The sequence below is a fragment of the Eleutherodactylus coqui genome, chromosome 3 (assembly GCF_035609145.1).
Source record: "Eleutherodactylus coqui strain aEleCoq1 chromosome 3, aEleCoq1.hap1, whole genome shotgun sequence".
Classification (NCBI taxonomy): domain Eukaryota; kingdom Metazoa; phylum Chordata; class Amphibia; order Anura; family Eleutherodactylidae; genus Eleutherodactylus; species Eleutherodactylus coqui.
Genome location: NC_089839.1, coordinates 54,611,869 through 54,633,889, shown reverse-complemented (window position 1 = coordinate 54,633,889; position 22,021 = coordinate 54,611,869). Strand labels below are relative to the sequence as shown.

At 41.0% G+C, this 22,021-nt stretch overlaps 19 non-coding genes across 19 annotated transcripts; all 19 read right to left on the bottom strand.

Annotated features, from left to right (window-relative positions):
• Window positions 1–428: 428 nt before the first annotated feature.
• Window positions 429–501, bottom strand: TRNAF-GAA (transfer RNA phenylalanine (anticodon GAA)). The gene has a single exon. It is a non-coding gene; the product is annotated as a tRNA-Phe (tRNA).
• A 1,048-nt stretch (window positions 502–1,549) lies between these two features.
• Window positions 1,550–1,622, bottom strand: TRNAF-GAA (transfer RNA phenylalanine (anticodon GAA)). The gene has a single exon. It is a non-coding gene; the product is annotated as a tRNA-Phe (tRNA).
• Window positions 1,623–3,052: 1,430 nt separating this feature from the next.
• On the bottom strand, window positions 3,053–3,125 carry TRNAF-GAA (transfer RNA phenylalanine (anticodon GAA)). The gene has a single exon. It is a non-coding gene; the product is annotated as a tRNA-Phe (tRNA).
• A 309-nt stretch (window positions 3,126–3,434) lies between these two features.
• On the bottom strand, window positions 3,435–3,507 carry TRNAF-GAA (transfer RNA phenylalanine (anticodon GAA)). The gene has a single exon. It is a non-coding gene; the product is annotated as a tRNA-Phe (tRNA).
• Window positions 3,508–4,912: 1,405 nt separating this feature from the next.
• Window positions 4,913–4,985, bottom strand: TRNAF-GAA (transfer RNA phenylalanine (anticodon GAA)). Its single transcript has one exon. It is a non-coding gene; the product is annotated as a tRNA-Phe (tRNA).
• Window positions 4,986–5,294: 309 nt separating this feature from the next.
• Window positions 5,295–5,367, bottom strand: TRNAF-GAA (transfer RNA phenylalanine (anticodon GAA)). The gene has a single exon. It is a non-coding gene; the product is annotated as a tRNA-Phe (tRNA).
• Window positions 5,368–6,415: 1,048 nt separating this feature from the next.
• Window positions 6,416–6,488, bottom strand: TRNAF-GAA (transfer RNA phenylalanine (anticodon GAA)). Its single transcript has one exon. It is a non-coding gene; the product is annotated as a tRNA-Phe (tRNA).
• A 1,430-nt stretch (window positions 6,489–7,918) lies between these two features.
• TRNAF-GAA (transfer RNA phenylalanine (anticodon GAA)) lies at window positions 7,919–7,991 on the bottom strand. Its single transcript has one exon. It is a non-coding gene; the product is annotated as a tRNA-Phe (tRNA).
• A 1,048-nt stretch (window positions 7,992–9,039) lies between these two features.
• Window positions 9,040–9,112, bottom strand: TRNAF-GAA (transfer RNA phenylalanine (anticodon GAA)). The gene has a single exon. It is a non-coding gene; the product is annotated as a tRNA-Phe (tRNA).
• A 1,048-nt stretch (window positions 9,113–10,160) lies between these two features.
• On the bottom strand, window positions 10,161–10,233 carry TRNAF-GAA (transfer RNA phenylalanine (anticodon GAA)). Its single transcript has one exon. It is a non-coding gene; the product is annotated as a tRNA-Phe (tRNA).
• A 1,405-nt stretch (window positions 10,234–11,638) lies between these two features.
• Window positions 11,639–11,711, bottom strand: TRNAF-GAA (transfer RNA phenylalanine (anticodon GAA)). The gene has a single exon. It is a non-coding gene; the product is annotated as a tRNA-Phe (tRNA).
• A 309-nt stretch (window positions 11,712–12,020) lies between these two features.
• TRNAF-GAA (transfer RNA phenylalanine (anticodon GAA)) lies at window positions 12,021–12,093 on the bottom strand. Its single transcript has one exon. It is a non-coding gene; the product is annotated as a tRNA-Phe (tRNA).
• A 1,048-nt stretch (window positions 12,094–13,141) lies between these two features.
• TRNAF-GAA (transfer RNA phenylalanine (anticodon GAA)) lies at window positions 13,142–13,214 on the bottom strand. Its single transcript has one exon. It is a non-coding gene; the product is annotated as a tRNA-Phe (tRNA).
• A 1,048-nt stretch (window positions 13,215–14,262) lies between these two features.
• TRNAF-GAA (transfer RNA phenylalanine (anticodon GAA)) lies at window positions 14,263–14,335 on the bottom strand. Its single transcript has one exon. It is a non-coding gene; the product is annotated as a tRNA-Phe (tRNA).
• Window positions 14,336–16,504: 2,169 nt separating this feature from the next.
• Window positions 16,505–16,577, bottom strand: TRNAF-GAA (transfer RNA phenylalanine (anticodon GAA)). Its single transcript has one exon. It is a non-coding gene; the product is annotated as a tRNA-Phe (tRNA).
• Window positions 16,578–17,625: 1,048 nt separating this feature from the next.
• Window positions 17,626–17,698, bottom strand: TRNAF-GAA (transfer RNA phenylalanine (anticodon GAA)). The gene has a single exon. It is a non-coding gene; the product is annotated as a tRNA-Phe (tRNA).
• A 1,787-nt stretch (window positions 17,699–19,485) lies between these two features.
• Window positions 19,486–19,558, bottom strand: TRNAF-GAA (transfer RNA phenylalanine (anticodon GAA)). Its single transcript has one exon. It is a non-coding gene; the product is annotated as a tRNA-Phe (tRNA).
• Window positions 19,559–19,867: 309 nt separating this feature from the next.
• On the bottom strand, window positions 19,868–19,940 carry TRNAF-GAA (transfer RNA phenylalanine (anticodon GAA)). The gene has a single exon. It is a non-coding gene; the product is annotated as a tRNA-Phe (tRNA).
• Window positions 19,941–20,988: 1,048 nt separating this feature from the next.
• TRNAF-GAA (transfer RNA phenylalanine (anticodon GAA)) lies at window positions 20,989–21,061 on the bottom strand. Its single transcript has one exon. It is a non-coding gene; the product is annotated as a tRNA-Phe (tRNA).
• Window positions 21,062–22,021: the final 960 nt, after the last annotated feature.

Below are 22,021 nucleotides of genomic sequence, written 5' to 3'. Positions count from 1 at the left end.
CAAAACACAAAGAGAGAAACGAGTACCAAGTACACTCATAGCAACATGCTGAAACCCGGGATCGAACCAGGGACCTTTAGATCTTCAATCTAATGCTCTCCCAACTGAGCTATTTCGGCTGCAAGTGCAACTTTTTACGATATTCTAAGACCGTCAAATTTGTGGTGTTTTGATCTTTTCCACGGTGAAAACTCTAAACATCGACAAAGGAAAAGAGAAATCAAAATCATATTCAAAATAGGTTGCAGAAAACCAAGAATGTGTCTGGGACTGTCATTTTAACACACTTCTCACGGACCTGCTTTGTCTTGCTTTATTTTTAGAATTTTCCCAAACTGCCAGACTTTCTGCTGATTTCGCACTTTCATGGGTGCCAAAACTACAACACACGAAGAGAGAAACGAGTACCAAGTACACTCATAACAACATGCCGAAACCCGGGATCGAACCAGGGACCTTTAGATCTTCAGTCTAACGCTCTCCCAACTGAGCTATTTCGGCTGCAAGCACAACTTTTTACGATATTCTAAGACCGTCAAATTTGTGGTGTTTTGATCTTTTCCACGGTGAAAACTCCAAACATCGACAAAGGAAAAGAGATATCAAAATCATATTCAAAATAGGTTGCAGAAAACCAAGAATGTGTCTGGGACTGTCATTTTAACACACTTCTCACGGACCTGCTTTGTCTTGCTTTATTTTTAGAATTTTCCCAAACTGCCAGACTTGCTGCTGATTTCGTACTTTCATGGGTGCCAAAACTACAACACACGAAGAGAGAAACGAGTACCAAGTACACTCATAGCAACATGCTGAAACCCGGGATCGAACCAGGGACCTTTAGATCTTCAGTCTAACGCTCTCCCAACTGAGCTATTTCGGCTGCAAGCACAACTTTTTACGATATTCTAAGACCGTCAAATTTGTGGTGTTTTGATCTTTTCCACGGTGAAAACTCGAAACATCGACAAAGGAAAAGAGATATCAAAATCATATTCAAAATAGGTTGCAGAAAACCAAGAATGTGTCTGGGACTGTCATTTTAACACACTTCTCACGGACCTGCTTTGTCTTGCTTTATTTTTAGAATTTTCCCAAACTGCCAGACTTGCTGCTGATTTCGCACTTTCATGGGTGCCAAAACTACAACACACGAAGAGAGAAACGAGTACCAAGTACACTCATAGCAACATGCTGAAACCCGGGATCGAACCAGGGACCTTTAGATCTTCAATCTAACGCTCTCCCAACTGAGCTATTTCGGCTGCAAGCGCAACTTTTTACGATATTCTAAGACCGTAAAATTTGTGGTGTTTTGACATCGACAAAGGAAAAGAGAAATCAAAATCATATTCAAAATAGGTTGCAGAAAACCAAGAATGTGTCTGGGACTGTCATTTTAACACACTTCTCACGGACCTGCTTTGTCTTGCTTTATTTTGAGAATTTTCCCAAACTGCCAGACTTGCTGCTGATTTCGCACTTTCATGGGTGCCAAAACTACAACACACGAAGAGAGAAACGAGAACCAAGTACGCTCATAGCAACATGCCGAAACCCGGGATCGAACCAGGGACCTTTAGATCTTCAGTCTAACGCTCTCCCAACTGAGCTATTTCGGCTGCAAGCACAACTTTTTACGATATTCTAAGACCGTCAAATTTGTGGTGTTTTGATCTTTTCCACGGTGAAAACTCCAAACATCGACAAAGGAAAAGAGAAATCAAAATCATATTCAACATAGGTTGCAGAAAACCAAGATTGTGTCTGGGACTGTCATTTTAACACACTTCTCACAGACCTGCTTTGTCTTGCTTTATTTTTAGAATTTTCCCAAACTGTCATCCTTGCTGCTGATTTCGCACATTCATGGGTGCCAAAACTACAACACACGAAGAGAGAAACGAGAATCAAGTACGCTCATAGCAACCTACCGAAACCTGGGATCGTACCAGGAACCTTTAGATCTTCAGTCTAACGCTCTCCCAACTGAGCTATTTCGGCTGCAAGCACAACTTTTTACGATATTCTAAGACCGTCAAATTTGTGGTGTTTTGATCTTTTCCACGGTGAAAACTCCAAACATCGACAAAGGAAAAGAGAAATCAAAATCATATTCAACATAGGTTGCAGAAAACCAAGAATGTGTCTGGGACTGTCATTTTACCACACTTCTCACAGACCTGCTTTGTCTTGCTTTATTTTTAGAATTTTCCCAAACTGCCACACTTGCTGCTGATTTCGCACATTCACGGGTGCAAAAACTACAACAAACGAAGAGAGAAAAGAGAATTAAGTACGCACATAGCAACCTGCCAAAACCCGGGATCGAACCAGGGACCTTTAGAACTTCAGTCTAACACTCTCCCAACTGAGCTATTTCGGCTGCATACACAATATTTTACGATATTCTAAGACCGTCAAATTTGTGGTGTTTTGATGTTTTCCAGGGAGAAAACGCCAAACATCGACAAAGGAAAAGAGAAATCAAAATCATATTCAACATAGGTTGCAGAAAACCAAGATTGTGTCTGGGACTGTCATTTTAACACACTTCTCACAGACCTGCTTTGTCTTGCTTTATTTTTAGAATTTTCCCAAACTGCCAGACTTTCTGCTGATTTCGCACTTTCATGGGTGCCAAAACTACAACACACGAAGAGACAAACGAGTACCAAGTACACTCATAGCAACATGCCGAAACCCGGGATCGAACCAGGGACCTTCAGATCTTCAGTCTAACGCTCTCCCAACTGAGCTATTTCGGCTGCAAGCGCAACTTTTTACGATATTCTAAGACCGTAAAATTTGTGGTGTTTTGACATCGACAAAGGAAAAGAGAAATCAAAATCATATTCAAAATAGGTTGCAGAAAACCAAGAATGTGTCTGGGACTGTCATTTTAACACACTTCTCACGGACCTGCTTTGTCTTGCTTTATTTTTAGAATTTTCCCAAACTGCCAGACTTGCTGCTGATTTCGCACTTTCATGGGTGCCAAAACTACAACACACGAAGAGAGAAACGAGAACCAAGTACGCTCATAGCAACATGCCGAAACCCGGGATCGAACCAGGGACCTTTAGATCTTCAGTCTAACGCTCTCCCAACTGAGCTATTTCGGCTGCAAGCACAACTTTTTACGATATTCTAAGACCGTCAAATTTGTGGTGTTTTGATCTTTTCCACGGTGAAAACTCCAAACATCGACAAAGGAAAAGAGATATCAAAATCATATTCAAAATAGGTTGCAGAAAACCAAGAATGTGTCTGGGACTGTCATTTTAACACACTTCTCACGGACCTGCTTTGTCTTGCTATATTTTTAGAATTTTCCCAAACTGCCAGACTTTCTGCTGATTTCGCACTTTCATGGGTGCCAAAACTACAACACACGAAGAGAGAAACGAGTACCAAGTACACTCATAGCAACATGCCGAAACCCGGGATTGAACCAGGGACCTTTAGATCTTCAGTCTAACGCTCTCCCAACTGAGCTATTTCGGCTGAAAGCACAACTTTTTACGATATTCTAAGACCGTCTAATTTGTGGTGTTTTGATCTTTTCCACGGTGAAAACTCCAAACATCGACAAAGGAAAAGAGAAATCAAAATCATATTCAAAATAGGTTGCAGAAAACCAAGATTGTGTCTGGGACTGTCATTTTAACACACTTCTCACGGACCTGCTTTGTCTTGCTTTATTTTTAGAATTTTTCCAAACTGCCACACTTGCTGCTGATTTCGCACTTTCATGGGTGCCAAAACTACAACACACGAAGAGAGTAACTAGAACCAAGTATGCTCATAGCAACATGCCGAAACCCGGGATCGAACCAGGGACCTTTAGATCTTCAGTCTAACGCTCTCCCAACTGAGCTATTTAGGCTGCAAGCGCCACTTTTTACGATATTCTAAGACCGTAAAATTTGTGGTGTTTTGACATCGACAAAGGAAAAGAGAAATCAAAATCATATTCAAAATAGGTTGCAGAAAACCAAGAATGTGTCTGGGACTGTCATTTTAACACACTTCTCACGGACCTGCTTTGTCTTGCTTTATTTTTAGAATTTTCCCAAACTGCCAGACTTGCTGCTGATTTCGCACTTTCATGGGTGCCAAAACTACAAAACACAAAGAGAGAAACGAGTACCAAGTACACTCATAGCAACATGCTGAAACCCGGGATCGAACCAGGGACCTTTAGATCTTCAATCTAATGCTCTCCCAACTGAGCTGTTTCGGCTGCAAGTGCAACTTTTTACGATATTCTAAGACCGTCAAATTTGTGGTGTTTTGATCTTTTCCACGGTGAAAACTCTAAACATCGACAAAGGAAAAGAGAAATCAAAATCATATTCAAAATAGGTTGCAGAAAACCAAGAATGTGTCTGGGACTGTCATTTTAACACACTTCTCACGGACCTGCTTTGTCTTGCTTTATTTTTAGAATTTTCCCAAACTGCCAGACTTTCTGCTGATTTCGCACTTTCATGGGTGCCAAAACTACAACACACGAAGAGACAAACGAGTACCAAGTACACTCATAGCAACATGCCGAAACCCGGGATCGAACCAGGGACCTTCAGATCTTCAGTCTAACGCTCTCCCAACTGAGCTATTTCGGCTGCAAGCGCAACTTTTTACGATATTCTAAGACCGTAAAATATGTGGTGTTTTGACATCGACAAAGGAAAAGAGAAATCAAAATCATATTCAAAATAGGTTGCAGAAAACCAAGAATGTGTCTGGGACTGTCATTTTAACACACTTCTCACGGACCTGCTTTGTCTTGCTTTATTTTTAGAATTTTCCCAAACTGCCAGACTTGCTGCTGATTTCGCACTTTCATGGGTGCCAAAACTACAACACACGAAGAGAGAAACGAGAACCAAGTACGCTCATAGCAACATGCCGAAACCCGGGATCGAACCAGGGACCTTTAGATCTTCAGTCTAACGCTCTCCCAACTGAGCTATTTCGGCTGCAAGCACAACTTTTTACGATATTCTAAGACCGTAAAATTTGTGGTGTTTTGATCTTTTCCACGGTGAAAACTCCAAACATCGACAAAGGAAAAGAGATATCAAAATCATATTCAAAATAGGTTGCAGAAAACCAAGAATGTGTCTGGGACTGTCATTTTAACACACTTCTCACGGACCTGCTTTGTCTTGCTATATTTTTAGAATTTTCCCAAACTGCCAGACTTTCTGCTGATTTCGCACTTTCATGGGTGCCAAAACTACAACACACGAAGAGAGAAACGAGTACCAAGTACACTCATAGCAACATGCCGAAACCTGGGATTGAACCAGGGACCTTTAGATCTTCAGTCTAACGCTCTCCCAACTGAGCTATTTCGGCTGAAAGCACAACTTTTTACGATATTCTAAGACCGTCTAATTTGTGGTGTTTTGATCTTTTCCACGGTGAAAACTCCAAACATCGACAAAGGAAAAGAGAAATCAAAATCATATTCAAAATAGGTTGCAGAAAACCAAGATTGTGTCTGGGACTGTCATTTTAACACACTTCTCACGGACCTGCTTTGTCTTGCTTTATTTTTAGAATTTTTCCAAACTGCCACACTTGCTGCTGATTTCGCACTTTCATGGGTGCCAAAACTACAACACACGAAGAGAGTAACTAGAACCAAGTATGCTCATAGCAACATGCCGAAACCCGGGATCGAACCAGGGACCTTTAGATCTTCAGTCTAACGCTCTCCCAACTGAGCTATTTAGGCTGCAAGCGCCACTTTTTACGATATTCTAAGACCGTAAAATTTGTGGTGTTTTGACATCGACAAAGGAAAAGAGAAATCAAAATCATATTCAAAATAGGTTGCAGAAAACCAAGAATGTGTCTGGGACTGTCATTTTAACACACTTCTCACGGACCTGCTTTGTCTTGCTTTATTTTTAGAATTTTCCCAAACTGCCAGACTTGCTGCTGATTTCGCACTTTCATGGGTGCCAAAACTACAAAACACAAAGAGAGAAACGAGTACCAAGTACACTCATAGCAACATGCTGAAACCCGGGATCGAACCAGGGACCTTTAGATCTTCAATCTAATGCTCTCCCAACTGAGCTATTTCGGCTGCAAGGGCAACTTTTTACGATATTCTAAGACCGTCAAATTTATGGTGTTTTGATCTTTTCCACGGTGAAAACTCTAAACATCGACAAAGGAAAAGAGAAATCAAAATCATATTCAAATTAGGTTGCAGAAAACCAAGAATGTGTCTGGGACTGTCATTTTAACACACTTCTCACGGACCTGCTTTGTCTTGCTTTATTTTTAGAATTTTCCCAAACTGCCAGACTTTCTGCTGATTTCGCACTTTCATGGGTGCCAAAACTACAACACACGAAGAGAGAAACGAGTACCAAGTACACTCATAACAACATGCCGAAACCCGGGATCGAACCAGGGACCTTTAGATCTTCAGTCTAACGCTCTTCCAACTGAGCTATTTCGGCTGCAAGCACAACTTTTTACGATATTCTAAGACCGTCAAATTTGTGGTGTTTTGATCTTTTCCACGGTGAAAACTCCAAACATCGACAAAGGAAAAGAGATATCAAAATCATATTCAAAATAGGTTGCAGAAAACCAAGAATGTGTCTGGGACTGTCATTTTAACACACTTCTCACGGACCTGCTTTGTCTTGCTTTATTTTTAGAATTTTCCCAAACTGCCAGACTTGCTGCTGATTTCGTACTTTCATGGGTGCCAAAACTACAACACACGAAGAGAGAAACGAGTACCAAGTACACTCATAGCAACATGCTGAAACCCGGGATCGAACCAGGGACCTGTAGATCTTCAGTCTAACGCTCTCCCAACTGAGCTATTTCGGCTGCAAGCACAACTTTTTACGATATTCTAAGACCGTCAAATTTGTGGTGTTTTGATCTTTTCCACGGTGAAAACTCGAAACATCGACAAAGGAAAAGAGATATCAAAATCATATTCAAAATAGGTTGCAGAAAACCAAGAATGTGTCTGGGACTGTCATTTTAACACACTTCTCACGGACCTGCTTTGTCTTGCTTTATTTTTAGAATTTTCCCAAACTGCCAGACTTGCTGCTGATTTCGCACTTTCATGGGTGCCAAAACTACAACACACGAAGAGAGAAACGAGAACCAAGTACGCTCATAGCAACATGCCGAAACCCGGGATTGAACCAGGGACCTTTAGATCTTCAGTCTAATGCTCTCCCAACTGAGCTATTTAGGCTGCAAGCGCCACTTTTTACGATATTCTAAGACCGTAAAATTTGTGGTGTTTTGACATCGACAAAGGAAAAGAGAAATCAAAATCATATTCAAAATAGGTTGCAGAAAACCAAGAATGTGTCTGGGACTGTCATTTTAACACACTTCTCACGGACCTGCTTTGTCTTGCTTTATTTTTAGAATTTTCCCAAACTGCCAGACTTGCTGCTGATTTCGTACTTTCATGGGTGCCAAAACTACAACACACGAAGAGAGAAACGAGTACCAAGTACACTCATAGCAACATGCTGAAACCCGGGATCGAACCAGGGACCTTTAGATCTTCAGTCTAACGCTCTCCCAACTGAGCTATTTCGGCTGCAAGCACAACTTTTTACGATATTCTAAGACCGTCAAATTTGTGGTGTTTTGATCTTTTCCACGGTGAAAACTCGAAACATCGACAAAGGAAAAGAGATATCAAAATCATATTCAAAATAGGTTGCAGAAAACCAAGAATGTGTCTGGGACTGTCATTTTAACACACTTCTCACGGACCTGCTTTGTCTTGCTTTATTTTTAGAATTTTCCCAAACTGCCAGACTTGCTGCTGATTTCGCACTTTCATGGGTGGCAAAACTACAACACACGAAGAGAGAAACGAGAACCAAGTACGCTCATAGCAACATGCCGAAACCCGGGATCGAACCAGGGACCTTTAGATCTTCAGTCTAACGCTCTCCCAACTGAGCTATTTCGGCTGCAAGCACAACTTTTTACGATATTCTAAGACCGTCTAATTTGTGGTGTTTTGATCTTTTCCACGGTGAAAACTCCAAACATCGACAAAGGAAAAGAGAAATCAAAATCATATTCAAAATAGGTTGCAGAAAACCAAGATTGTGTCTGGGACTGTCATTTTAACACACTTCTCACGGACCTGCTTTGTCTTGCTTTATTTTTAGAATTTTTCCAAACTGCCACACTTGCTGCTGATTTCGCACTTTCATGGGTGCCAAAACTACAACACACGAAGAGAGTAACTAGAACCAAGTATGCTCATAGCAACATGCCGAAACCCGGGATCGAACCAGGGACCTTTAGATCTTCAGTCTAACGCTCTCCCAACTGAGCTATTTAGGCTGCAAGCGCCACTTTTTACGATATTCTAAGACCGTAAAATTTGTGGTGTTTTGACATCGACAAAGGAAAAGAGAAATCAAAATCATATTCAAAATAGGTTGCAGAAAACCAAGAATGTGTCTGGGACTGTCATTTTAACACACTTCTCACGGACCTGCTTTGTCTTGCTTTATTTTTAGAATTTTCCCAAACTGCCAGACTTGCTGCTGATTTCGCACTTTCATGGGTGCCAAAACTACAAAACACAAAGAGAGAAACGAGTACCAAGTACACTCATAGCAACATGCTGAAACCCGGGATCGAACCAGGGACCTTTAGATCTTCAATCTAATGCTCTCCCAACTGAGCTATTTCTGCTGCAAGTGCAACTTTTTACGATATTCTAAGACCGTCAAATTTGTGGTGTTTTGATCTTTTCCACGGTGAAAACTCTAAACATCGACAAAGGAAAAGAGAAATCAAAATCATATTCAAAATAGGTTGCAGAAAACCAAGAATGTGTCTGGGACTGTCATTTTAACACACTTCTCACGGACCTGCTTTGTCTTGCTTTATTTTTAGAATTTTCCCAAACTGCCAGACTTTCTGCTGATTTCGCACTTTCATGGGTGCCAAAACTACAACACACGAAGAGAGAAACGAGAACCAAGTACGCTCATAGCAACATGCCGAAACCCGGGATTGAACCAGGGACCTTTAGATCTTCAGTCTAACGCTCTCCCAACTGAGCTATTTCGGCTGCAAGCACAACTTTTTACGATATTCTAAGACCGTCAAATTTGTGGTGTTTTGATCTTTTCCACGGTGAAAACTCCAAACATCGACAAAGGAAATGAGAAATCAAAATCATATTCAACATAGGTTGCAGAAAACCAAGATTGTGTCTGGGACTGTCATTTTAACACACTTCTCACGGACCTGCTTTGTCTTGCTTTATTTTTAGAATTTTTCCAAATTGCCACACTTGCTGCTGATTTCGCACTTTCATGGGTGCCAAAACTACAACACACGAAGAGAGTAACTAGAACCAAGTATGCTCATAGCAACATGCCGAAACCCGAGATCGAACCAGGGACCTTAAGATCTTCAGTCTAACGCTCTCCCAACTGAGCTATTTAGGCTGCAAGTGCCACTTTTTACGATATTCTAAGACCGTAAAATTTGTGGTGTTTTGACATCGACAAAGGAAAAGAGAAATCAAAATCATATTCAAAATAGGTTGCAGAAAACCAAGAATGTGTCTGGGACTGTCATTTTAACACACTTCTCACGGACCTGCTTTGTCTTGCTTTATTTTTAGAATTTTCCCAAACTGCCAGACTTGCTGCTGATTTCGCACTTTCATGGGTGCCAAAACTACAAAACACAAAGAGAGAAACGAGTACCAAGTACACTCATAGCAACATGCTGAAACCCGGGATCGAACCAGGGACCTTTAGATCTTCAATCTAATGCTCTCCCAACTGAGCTATTTCGGCTGCAAGTGCAACTTTTTACGATATTCTAAGACCGTCAAATTTGTGGTGTTTTGATCTTTTCCACGGTGAAAACTCTAAACATCGACAAAGGAAAAGAGAAATCAAAATCATATTCAAAATAGGTTGCAGAAAACCAAGAATGTGTCTGGGACTGTCATTTTAACACACTTCTCACGGACCTGCTTTGTCTTGCTTTATTTTTAGAATTTTCCCAAACTGCCAGACTTTCTGCTGATTTCGCACTTTCATGGGTGCCAAAACTACAACACACGAAGAGAGAAACGAGTACCAAGTACACTCATAACAACATGCCGAAACCCGGGATCGAACCAGGGACCTTTAGATCTTCAGTCTAACGCTCTCCCAACTGAGCTATTTCGGCTGCAAGCACAACTTTTTACGATATTCTAAGACCGTCAAATTTGTGGTGTTTTGATCTTTTCCACGGTGAAAACTCCAAACATCGACAAAGGAAAAGAGATATCAAAATCATATTCAAAATAGGTTGCAGAAAACCAAGAATGTGTCTGGGACTGTCATTTTAACACACTTCTCACGGACCTGCTTTGTCTTGCTTTATTTTTAGAATTTTCCCAAACTGCCAGACTTGCTGCTGATTTCGCACTTTCATGGGTGCCAAAACTACAACACACGAAGCGAGAAACGAGAACCAAGTACGCTCATAGCAACATGCCGAAACCCGGGATTGAACCAGGGACCTTTAGATCTTCAGTCTAACGCTCTCCCAACTGAGCTATTTAGGCTGCAAGCGCCACTTTTTACGATATTCTAAGACCGTAAAATTTGTGGTGTTTTGACATCGACAAAGGAAAAGAGAAATCAAAATCATATTCAAAATAGGTTGCAGAAAACCAAGAATGTGTCTGGGACTGTCATTTTAACACACTTCTCACGGACCTGCTTTGTCTTGCTTTATTTTTAGAATTTTCCCAAACTGCCAGACTTGCTGCTGATTTCGTACTTTCATGGGTGCCAAAACTACAACACACAAAGAGAGAAACGAGTACCAAGTACACTCATAGCAACATGCTGAAACCCGGGATCGAACCAGGGACCTTTAGATCTTCAGTCTAACGCTCTCCCAACTGAGCTATTTCGGCTGCAAGCACAACTTTTTACGATATTCTAAGACCGTCAAATTTGTGGTGTTTTGATCTTTTCCACGGTGAAAACTCGAAACATCGACAAAGGAAAAGAGATATCAAAATCATATTCAAAATAGGTTGCAGAAAACCAAGAATGTGTCTGGGACTGTCATTTTAACACACTTCTCACGGACCTGCTTTGTCTTGCTTTATTTTTAGAATTTTCCCAAACTGCCAGACTTGCTGCTGATTTCGCACTTTCATGGGTGCCAAAACTACAACACACGAAGAGAGAAACGAGTACCAAGTACACTCATAGCAACATGCTGAAACCCGGGATCGAACCAGGGACCTTTAGATCTTCAATCTAACGCTCTCCCAACTGAGCTATTTCGGCTGCAAGCGCAACTTTTTACGATATTCTAAGACCGTAAAATTTGTGGTGTTTTGACATCGACAAAGGAAAAGAGAAATCAAAATCATATTCAAAATAGGTTGCAGAAAACCAAGAATGTGTCTGGGACTGTCATTTTAACACACTTCTCACGGACCTGCTTTGTCTTGCTTTATTTTTAGAATTTTCCCAAACTGCCAGACTTGCTGCTGATTTCGCACTTTCATGGGTGCCAAAACTACAACACACGAAGAGAGAAACGAGAACCAAGTACGCTCATAGCAACATGCCGAAACCCGGGATCGAACCAGGGACCTTTAGATCTTCAGTCTAACGCTCTCCCAACTGAGCTATTTCGGCTGCAAGCACAACTTTTTACGATATTCTAAGACCGTCAAATTTGTGGTGTTTTGATCTTTTCCACGGTGAAAACTCCAAACATCGACAAAGGAAAAGAGATATCAAAATCATATTCAAAATAGGTTGCAGAAAACCAAGAATGTGTCTGGGACTGTCATTTTAACACACTTCTCACGGACCTGCTTTGTCTTGCTATATTTTTAGAATTTTCCCAAACTGCCAGACTTTCTGCTGATTTCGCACTTTCATGGGTGCCAAAACTACAACACACGAAGAGAGAAACGAGTACCAAGTACACTCATAGCAACATGCCGAAACCCGGGATTGAACCAGGGACCTTTAGATCTTCAGTCTAACGCTCTCCCAACTGAGCTATTTCGGCTGAAAGCACAACTTTTTACGATATTCTAAGACCGTCTAATTTGTGGTGTTTTGATCTTTTCCACGGTGAAAACTCCAAACATCGACAAAGGAAAAGAGAAATCAAAATCATATTCAAAATAGGTTGCAGAAAACCAAGATTGTGTCTGGGACTGTCATTTTAACACACTTCTCACGGACCTGCTTTGTCTTGCTTTATTTTTAGAATTTTTCCAAACTGCCACACTTGCTGCTGATTTCGCACTTTCATGGGTGCCAAAACTACAACACACGAAGAGAGTAACTAGAACCAAGTATGCTCATAGCAACATGCCGAAACCCGGGATCGAACCAGGGACCTTTAGATCTTCAGTCTAACGCTCTCCCAACTGAGCTATTTAGGCTGCAAGCGCCACTTTTTACGATATTCTAAGACCGTAAAATTTGTGGTGTTTTGACATCGACAAAGGAAAAGAGAAATCAAAATCATATTCAAAATAGGTTGCAGAAAACCAAGAATGTGTCTGGGACTGTCATTTTAACACACTTCTCACGGACCTGCTTTGTCTTGCTTTATTTTTAGAATTTTCCCAAACTGCCAGACTTGCTGCTGATTTCGCACTTTCATGGGTGCCAAAACTACAAAACACAAAGAGAGAAACGAGTACCAAGTACACTCATAGCAACATGCTGAAACCCGGGATCGAACCAGGGACCTTTAGATCTTCAATCTAATGCTCTCCCAACTGAGCTATTTCGGCTGCAAGTGCAACTTTTTACGATATTCTAAGACCGTCAAATTTGTGGTGTTTTGATCTTTTCCACGGTGAAAACTCTAAACATCGACAAAGGAAAAGAGAAATCAAAATCATATTCAAAATAGGTTGCAGAAAACCAAGAATGTGTCTGGGACTGTCATTTTAACACACTTCTCACGGACTTGCTTTGTCTTGCTTTATTTTTAGAATTTTCCCAAACTGCCAGACTTTCTGCTGATTTCGCACTTTCATGGGTGCCAAAACTACAACACACGAAGAGAGAAACGAGAACCAAGTACGCTCATAGCAACATGCCGAAACCCGGGATTGAACCAGGGACCTTTAGATCTTCAGTCTAACGCTCTCCCAACTGAGCTATTTCGGCTGCAAGCACAACTTTTTACGATATTCTAAGACCGTCAAATTTGTGGTGTTTTGATCTTTTCCACGGTGAAAACTCCAAACATCGACAAAGGAAATGAGAAATCAAAATCATATTCAACATAGGTTGCAGAAAACCAAGATTGTGTCTGGGACTGTCATTTTAACACACTTCTCACGGACCTGCTTTGTCTTGCTTTATTTTTAGAATTTTTCCAAACTGCCACACTTGCTGCTGATTTCGCACTTTCATGGGTGCCAAAACTACAACACACGAAGAGAGTAACTAGAACCAAGTATGCTCACAGCAACATGCCGAAACCCGAGATCGAACCAGGGACCTTAAGATCTTCAGTCTAACGCTCTCCCAACTGAGCTATTTAGGCTGCAAGCGCCACTTTTTACGATATTCTAAGACCGTAAAATTTGTGGTGTTTTGACATCGACAAAGGAAAAGAGAAATCAAAATCATATTCAAAATAGGTTGCAGAAAACCAAGAATGTGTCTGGGACTGTCATTTTAACACACTTCTCACGGACCTGCTTTGTCTTGCTTTATTTTTAGAATTTTCCCAAACTGCCAGACTTGCTGCTGATTTCGCACTTTCATGGGTGCCAAAACTACAAAACACAAAGAGAGAAACGAGTACCAAGTACACTCATAGCAACATGCTGAAACCCGGGATCGAACCAGGGACCTTTAGATCTTCAATCTAATGCTCTCCCAACTGAGCTATTTCGGCTGCAAGTGCAACTTTTTACGATATTCTAAGACCGTCAAATTTGTGGTGTTTTGATCTTTTCCACGGTGAAAACTCTAAACATCGACAAAGGAAAAGAGAAATCAAAATCATATTCAAAATAGGTTGCAGAAAACCAAGAATGTGTCTGGGACTGTCATTTTAACACACTTCTCACGGACCTGCTTTGTCTTGCTTTATTTTTAGAATTTTCCCAAACTGCCAGACTTTCTGCTGATTTCGCACTTTCATGGGTGCCAAAACTACAACACACGAAGAGAGAAACGAGTACCAAGTACACTCATAACAACATGCCGAAACCCGGGATCGAACCAGGGACCTTTAGATCTTCAGTCTAACGCTCTCCCAACTGAGCTATTTCGGCTGCAAGCACAACTTTTTACGATATTCTAAGACCGTCAAATTTGTGGTGTTTTGATCTTTTCCACGGTGAAAACTCCAAACATCGACAAAGGAAAAGAGATATCAAAATCATATTCAAAATAGGTTGCAGAAAACCAAGAATGTGTCTGGGACTGTCATTTTAACACACTTCTCACGGACCTGCTTTGTCTTGCTTTATTTTTAGAATTTTCCCAAACTGCCAGACTTGCTGCTGATTTCGTACTTTCATGGGTGCCAAAACTACAACACACGAAGAGAGAAACGAGTACCAAGTACACTCATAGCAACATGCTGAAACCCGGGATCGAACCAGGGACCTTTAGATCTTCAGTCTAACGCTCTCCCAACTGAGCTATTTCGGCTGCAAGCACAACTTTTTACGATATTCTAAGACCGTCAAATTTGTGGTGTTTTGATCTTTTCCACGGTGAAAACTCGAAACATCGACAAAGGAAAAGAGATATCAAAATCATATTCAAAATAGGTTGCAGAAAACCAAGAATGTGTCTGGGACTGTCATTTTAACACACTTCTCACGGACCTGCTTTGTCTTGCTTTATTTTTAGAATTTTCCCAAACTGCCAGACTTGCTGCTGATTTCGCACTTTCATGGGTGCCAAAACTACAACACACGAAGAGAGAAACGAGAACCAAGTACGCTCATAGCAACATGCCGAAACCCGGGATTGAACCAGGGACCTTTAGATCTTCAGTCTAACGCTCTCCCAACTGAGCTATTTAGGCTGCAAGCGCCACTTTTTACGATATTCTAAGACCGTAAAATTTGTGGTGTTTTGACATCGACAAAGGAAAAGAGAAATCAAAATCATATTCAAAATAGGTTGCAGAAAACCAAGAATGTGTCTGGGACTGTCATTTTAACACACTTCTCACGGACCTGCTTTGTCTTGCTTTATTTTTAGAATTTTCCCAAACTGCCAGACTTGCTGCTGATTTCGTACTTTCATGGGTGCCAAAACTACAACACACGAAGAGAGAAACGAGTACCAAGTACACTCATAGCAACATGCTGAAACCCGGGATCGAACCAGGGACCTTTAGATCTTCAGTCTAACGCTCTCCCAACTGAGCTATTTCGGCTGCAAGCACAACTTTTTACGATATTCTAAGACCGTCAAATTTGTGGTGTTTTGATCTTTTCCACGGTGAAAACTCGAAACATCGACAAAGGAAAAGAGATATCAAAATCATATTCAAAATAGGTTGCAGAAAACCAAGAATGTGTCTGGGACTGTCATTTTAACACACTTCTCACGGACCTGCTTTGTCTTGCTTTATTTTTAGAATTTTTCCAAACTGCCACACTTGCTGCTGATTTCGCACTTTCATGGGTGCCAAAACTACAACACACGAAGAGAGTAACTAGAACCAAGTATGCTCATAGCAACATGCCGAAACCCGGGATCGAACCAGGGACCTTTAGATCTTCAGTCTAACGCTCTCCCAACTGAGCTATTTAGGCTGCAAGCGCCACTTTTTACGATATTCTAAGACCGTAAAATTTGTGGTGTTTTGACATCGACAAAGGAAAAGAGAAATCAAAATCATATTCAAAATAGGTTGCAGAAAACCAAGAATGTGTCTGGGACTGTCATTTTAACACACTTCTCACGGACCTGCTTTGTCTTGCTTTATTTTTAGAATTTTCCCAAACTGCCAGACTTGCTGCTGATTTCGCACTTTCATGGGTGCCAAAACTACAAAACACAAAGAGAGAAACGAGTACCAAGTACACTCATAGCAACATGCTGAAACCCGGGATCGAACCAGGGACCTTTAGATCTTCAATCTAATGCTCTCCCAACTGAGCTATTTCGGCTGCAAGTGCAACTTTTTACGATATTCTAAGACCGTCAAATTTGTGGTGTTTTGATCTTTTCCACGGTGAAAACTCTAAACATCGACAAAGGAAAAGAGAAATCAAAATCATATTCAAAATAGGTTGCAGAAAACCAAGAATGTGTCTGGGACTGTCATTTTAACACACTTCTCACGGACCTGCTTTGTCTTGCTTTATTTTTAGAATTTTCCCAAACTGCCAGACTTTCTGCTGATTTCGCACTTTCATGGGTGCCAAAACTACAACACACGAAGAGAGAAACGAGAACCAAGTACGCTCATAGCAACATGCCGAAACCCGGGATTGAACCAGGGACCTTTAGATCTTCAGTCTAACGCTCTCCCAACTGAGCTATTTCGGCTGCAAGCACAACTTTTTACGATATTCTAAGACCGTCAAATTTGTGGTGTTTTGATCTTTTCCACGGTGAAAACTCCAAACATCGACAAAGGAAATGAGAAATCAAAATCATATTCAACATAGGTTGCAGAAAACCAAGATTGTGTCTGGGACTGTCATTTTAACACACTTCTCACGGACCTGCTTTGTCTTGCTTTATTTTTAGAATTTTTCCAAACTGCCACACTTGCTGCTGATTTCGCACTTTCATGGGTGCCAAAACTACAACACACGAAGAGAGTAACTAGAACCAAGTATGCTCATAGCAACATGCCGAAACCCGAGATCGAACCAGGGACCTTAAGATCTTCAGTCTAACGCTCTCCCAACTGAGCTATTTAGGCTGCAAGCGCCACTTTTTACGATATTCTAAGACCGTAAAATTTGTGGTGTTTTGACATCGACAAAGGAAAAGAGAAATCAAAATCATATTCAAAATAGGTTGCAGAAAACCAAGAATGTGTCTGGGACTGTCATTTTAACACACTTCTCACGGACCTGCTTTGTCTTGCTTTATTTTTAGAATTTTCCCAAACTGCCAGACTTGCTGCTGATTTCGCACTTTCATGGGTGCCAAAACTACAAAACACAAAGAGAGAAACGAGTACCAAGTACACTCATAGCAACATGCTGAAACCCGGGATCGAACCAGGGACCTTTAGATCTTCAATCTAATGCTCTCCCAACTGAGCTATTTCGGCTGCAAGTGCAACTTTTTACGATATTCTAAGACCGTCAAATTTGTGGTGTTTTGATCTTTTCCACGGTGAAAACTCTAAACATCGACAAAGGAAAAGAGAAATCAAAATCATATTCAAAATAGGTTGCAGAAAACCAAGAATGTGTCTGGGACTGTCATTTTAACACACTTCTCACGGACCTGCTTTGTCTTGCTTTATTTTTAGAATTTTCCCAAACTGCCAGACTTTCTGCTGATTTCGCACTTTCATGGGTGCCAAAACTACAACACACGAAGAGAGAAACGAGTACCAAGTATACTCATAACAACATGCCGAAACCCGGGATCGAACCAGGGACCTTTAGATCTTCAGTCTAACGCTCTCCCAACTGAGCTATTTCGGCTGCAAGCACAACTTTTTACGATATTCTAAGACCGTCAAATTTGTGGTGTTTTGATCTTTTCCACGGTGAAAACTCCAAACATCGACAAAGGAAAAGAGATATCAAAATCATATTCAAAATAGGTTGCAGAAAACCAAGAATGTGTCTGGGACTGTCATTTTAACACACTTCTCACGGACCTGCTTTGTCTTGCTTTATTTTTAGAATTTTCCCAAACTGCCAGACTTGCTGCTGATTTCGTACTTTCATGGGTGCCAAAACTACAACACACGAAGAGAGAAACGAGTACCAAGTACACTCATAGCAACATGCTGAAACCCGGGATCGAACCAGGGACCTTTAGATCTTCAGTCTAACGCTCTCCCAACTGAGCTATTTCGGCTGCAAGCACAACTTTTTACGATATTCTAAGACCGTCAAATTTGTGGTGTTTTGATCTTTTCCACGGTGAAAACTCGAAACATCGACAAAGGAAAAGAGATATCAAAATCATATTCAAAATAGGTTGCAGAAAACCAAGAATGTGTCTGGGACTGTCATTTTAACACACTTCTCACGGACCTGCTTTGTCTTGCTTTATTTTTAGAATTTTCCCAAACTGCCAGACTTGCTGCTGATTTCGCACTTTCATGGGTGCCAAAACTACAACACACGAAGAGAGAAACGAGAACCAAGTACGCTCATAGCAACATGCCGAAACCCGGGATTGAACCAGGGACCTTTAGATCTTCAGTCTAACGCTCTCCCAACTGAGCTATTTAGGCTGCAAGCGCCACTTTTTACGATATTCTAAGACCGTAAAATTTGTGGTGTTTTGACATCGACAAAGGAAAAGAGAAATCAAAATCATATTCAAAATAGGTTGCAGAAAACCAAGAATGTGTCTGGGACTGTCATTTTAACACACTTCTCACGGACCTGCTTTGTCTTGCTTTATTTTTAGAATTTTCCCAAACTGCCAGACTTGCTGCTGATTTCGTACTTTCATGGGTGCCAAAACTACAACACACGAAGAGAGAAACGAGTACCAAGTACACTCATAGCAACATGCTGAAACCCGGGATCGAACCAGGGACCTTTAGATCTTCAGTCTAACGCTCTCCCAACTGAGCTATTTCGGCTGCAAGCACAACTTTTTACGATATTCTAAGACCGTCAAATTTGTGGTGTTTTGATCTTTTCCACGGTGAAAACTCGAAACATCGACAAAGGAAAAGAGATATCAAAATCATATTCAAAATAGGTTGCAGAAAACCAAGAATGTGTCTGGGACTGTCATTTTAACACACTTCTCACGGACCTGCTTTGTCTTGCTTTATTTTTAGAATTTTCCCAAACTGCCAGACTTGCTGCTGATTTCGCACTTTCATGGGTGCCAAAACTACAACACACGAAGAGAGAAACGAGTACCAAGTACACTCATAGCAACATGCTGAAACCCGGGATCGAACCAGGGACCTTTAGATCTTCAATCTAACGCTCTCCCAACTGAGCTATTTCGGCTGCAAGCGCAACTTTTTATGATATTCTAAGACCGTAAAATTTGTGGTGTTTTGACATCGACAAAGGAAAAGAGAAATCAAAATCATATTCAAAATAGGTTGCAGAAAACCAAGAATGTGTCTGGGACTGTCATTTTAACACACTTCTCACGGACCTGCTTTGTCTTGCTTTATTTTTAGAATTTTCCCAAACTGCCAGACTTGCTGCTGATTTCGCACTTTCATGGGTGCCAAAACTACAACACACGAAGAGAGAAACGAGAACCAAGTACGCTCATAGCAACATGCCGAAACCCGGGATCGAACCAGGGACCTTTAGATCTTCAGTCTAACGCTCTCCCAACTGAGCTATTTCGGCTGCAAGCACAACTTTTTACGATATTCTAAGACCGTCAAATTTGTGGTGTTTTGATCTTTTCCACGGTGAAAACTCCAAACATCGACAAAGGAAAAGAGATATCAAAATCATATTCAAAATAGGTTGCAGAAAACCAAGAATGTGTCTGGGACTGTCATTTTAACACACTTCTCACGGACCTGCTTTGTCTTGCTATATTTTTAGAATTTTCCCAAACTGCCAGACTTTCTGCTGATTTCGCACTTTCATGGGTGCCAAAACTACAACACACGAAGAGAGAAACGAGTACCAAGTACACTCATAGCAACATGCCGAAACCCGGGATTGAACCAGGGACCTTTAGATCTTCAGTCTAACGCTCTCCCAACTGAGCTATTTCGGCTGAAAGCACAACTTTTTACGATATTCTAAGACCGTCTAATTTGTGGTGTTTTGATCTTTTCCACGGTGAAAACTCCAAACATCGACAAAGGAAAAGAGAAATCAAAATCATATTCAAAATAGGTTGCAGAAAACCAAGATTGTGTCTGGGACTGTCATTTTAACACACTTCTCACGGACCTGCTTTGTCTTGCTTTATTTTTAGAATTTTTCCAAACTGCCACACTTGCTGCTGATTTCGCACTTTCATGGGTGCCAAAACTACAACACACGAAGAGAGTAACTAGAACCAAGTATGCTCATAGCAACATGCCGAAACCCGGGATCGAACCAGGGACCTTTAGATCTTCAGTCTAACGCTCTCCCAACTGAGCTATTTAGGCTGCAAGTGCCACTTTTTACGATATTCTAAGACCGTAAAATTTGTGGTGTTTTGACATCGACAAAGGAAAAGAGAAATCAAAATCATATTCAAAATAGGTTGCAGAAAACCAAGAATGTGTCTGGGACTGTCATTTTAACACACTTCTCACGGACCTGCTTTGTCTTGCTTTATTTTTAGAATTTTCCCAAACTGCCAGACTTGCTGCTGATTTCGCACTTTCATGGGTGCCAAAACTACAAAACACAAAGAGAGAAACGAGTACCAAGTACACTCATAGCAACATGCTGAAACCCGGGATCGAACCAGGGACCTTTAGATCTTCAATCTAATGCTCTCCCAACTGAGCTATTTCGGCTGCAAGTGCAACTTTTTACGATATTCTAAGACCGTCAAATTTGTGGTGTTTTGATCTTTTCCACGGTGAAAACTCTAAACATCGACAAAGGAAAAGAGAAATCAAAATCATATTCAAAATAGGTTGCAGAAAACCAAGAATGTGTCTGGGACTGTCATTTTAACACACTTCTCACGGACCTGCTTTGTCTTGCTTTATTTTTAGAATTTTCCCAAACTGCCAGACTTTCTGCTGATTTCGCACTTTCATGGGTGCCAAAACTACAACACACGAAGAGAGAAACGAGAACCAAGTACGCTCATAGCAACATGCCGAAACCCGGGATTGAACCAGGGACCTTTAGATCTTCAGTCTAACGCTCTCCCAACTGAGCTATTTCGGCTGCAAGCACAACTTTTTACGATATTCTAAGACCGTCAAATTTGTGGTGTTTTGATCTTTTCCACGGTGAAAACTCCAAACATCGACAAAGGAAATGAGAAATCAAAATCATATTCAACATAGGTTGCAGAAAACCAAGATTGTGTCTGGGACTGTCATTTTAACACACTTCTCACGGACCTGCTTTGTCTTGCTTTATTTTTAGAATTTTTCCAAACTGCCACACTTGCTGCTGATTTCGCACTTTCATGGGTGCCAAAACTACAACACACGAAGAGAGTAACTAGAACCAAGTATGCTCATAGCAACATGCCGAAACCCGAGATCGAACCAGGGACCTTAAGATCTTCAGTCTAACGCTCTCCCAACTGAGCTATTTAGGCTGCAAGCGCCACTTTTTACGATATTCTAAGACCGTAAAATTTGTGGTGTTTTGACATCGACAAAGGAAAAGAGAAATCAAAATCATATTCAAAATAGGTTGCAGAAAACCAAGAATGTGTCTGGGACTGTCATTTTAACACACTTCTCACGGACCTGCTTTGTCTTGCTTTATTTTTAGAATTTTCCCAAACTGCCAGACTTGCTGCTGATTTCGCACTTTCATGGGTGCCAAAACTACAAAACACAAAGAGAGAAACGAGTACCAAGTACACTCATAGCAACATGCTGAAACCCGGGATCGAACCAGGGACCTTTAGATCTTCAATCTAATGCTCTCCCAACTGAGCTATTTCGGCTGCAAGTGCAACTTTTTACGATATTCTAAGACCGTCAAATTTGTGGTGTTTTGATCTTTTCCACGGTGAAAACTCTAAACATCGACAAAGGAAAAGAGAAATCAAAATCATATTCAAAATAGGTTGCAGAAAACCAAGAATGTGTCTGGGACTGTCATTTTAACACACTTCTCACGGACCTGCTTTGTCTTGCTTTATTTTTAGAATTTTCCCAAACTGCC